This window comes from Orycteropus afer, unplaced genomic scaffold, assembly GCF_000298275.1.
Source record: "Orycteropus afer afer isolate SDZICR_OR568_19922 unplaced genomic scaffold, OryAfe1.0 scaffold00755, whole genome shotgun sequence".
In the NCBI taxonomy this organism is placed as follows: Eukaryota; Metazoa; Chordata; class Mammalia; order Tubulidentata; family Orycteropodidae; genus Orycteropus; species Orycteropus afer.
Window position 1 is genome coordinate 858,254 of NW_006922342.1, and position 1,739 is coordinate 859,992.

A 1,739-nucleotide genomic window follows, 5' to 3' on the forward strand; every position below is an offset into this window, starting at 1 on the left:
CCGTCAAGTCAGCCCTGACTCATAGCGACCCCTCCTTGGGTTTCCGAGGTTTTTGTGTATTTCACTGTAAATAAATTATATTTCAATAAATGTATTTTTTAAAAAGAATGAAATGGAACTCATAAAAATGGATATCCTAGGAATTAGTGAGCTGAAATGGACTGCAATTGGCCATTTAAAAGAGACAATAGTATGGTCCACTATGCTGTGAATAACAAGTTGAAGAGGAATGGTGTTGCATTTCATTGTCAAAGAACATTTCAAGATCTGTCCTGAAGTATAATGCTGTCAGTGATAGGATACTATCCATACACCTGAAAGGAAGACCAGTTAATATTACTACTATTCAAATTTTAACACAAGCCACTAAAACCAAAGATGAAGAAATTGAATATTTTTAATGACTTCCGCAGTCTGAAAGGAGCTCTGGTGTTGTAATGGTTAAGGCATTTGGCTGCTAACCAAAAAGTTGGTGGTTCAGACCTACCAGCTGCTCTGTGGAAGAGAGATGACGCAGTCTGCTTCTGTAAATATTTACAGCCTTGCAAATCCAATGGGGGTCTCAATGAGTCACAATTGACTTGATGGCAGTGAGTTTGGTTTTGAGTCTGCTGTCTGAAATTGACCAAACATGCAATCAAGATGTATTGGTGAGCGTTGGTGATTGCAATGCAAAAATTGAAGACAAAGAAGCATCAATAGGTGGTAAATACAGTCTCAGTGATAGAAATGATGCTGGAGATCACATGATAGAATCTTGCAGGCCCAGGATTTATTTATTTCAACTACCTTTACTTTTTTTCAACAACATAAACAGTGGCTATGCACGTGGACTTCACCTGATGGAATATACAGGAAACAGATTGACTTCCATCTGTGGAAAGAGGCAACAGAGAAGCTCTGTATCTTCAATCAAAACAAAACAAGGAGCTGAGTGGAACAGATTATCAATTGTTCATATGCAAGTTCAAGTTTAAAGTGAAGAAAATTAAAACAAGTCCATGAGAGCCAAAATATGACCTCGCTTATATCCCGCCTGAGTTTAGAGACCACCTGAAGAATGAATTTGATGCCTTAAATATCACTGTCAAAAGACCAGATGAGTTGTGAGTTGACATTAAGAATATCATACACAAACAAGCAAACTGAAAGAAGCAAACCATCATTAAGAGGACAAGAAAGAAGGTAAATACTAAAATGGCTGTGAGAAAAGACCTAAAACTTGTTCTTGTATGGAGAGTACCTAAAGTGAATGGAAGAAATGACAAAATAAAAGAGCTGAACAGAAGATTTCAGCTTGAGAAGACAAAGTAAATAATATAACAAAATGTGCAAAGACCTGGAGTTAGAAAACCAAAAGGGAAGAAGCTCAACATTTTTAAGCTGAAGGAACTGAAGAAAAGGGTTAAGCCTTGAGTTGCAATATTGAAATATTCTATGGGCAAAATATGGAATGATGCCAGAAGCATCAAAAGAAGGTGGAAGGAGACTAGGATTCCAGCAAAATGGTGGAATAAACAGACAAGCTACACACATCCTCTGGCATGAATCAGTGAGATATCAATTGAAACTGACACAGAAGACGATCCTGGAACCCTGAGCTTTGAAGACAAGGATAAAGAAATGGGTGGCGTAGTGCCTAAGGTGTTTGACACTACAGAAGGCTGGCAGTTCAAACCCACTAGCCACTCCTTGGAAGGAAGGTTGGGCAATCTACTTCTGTAGTGATACTGCCTTGG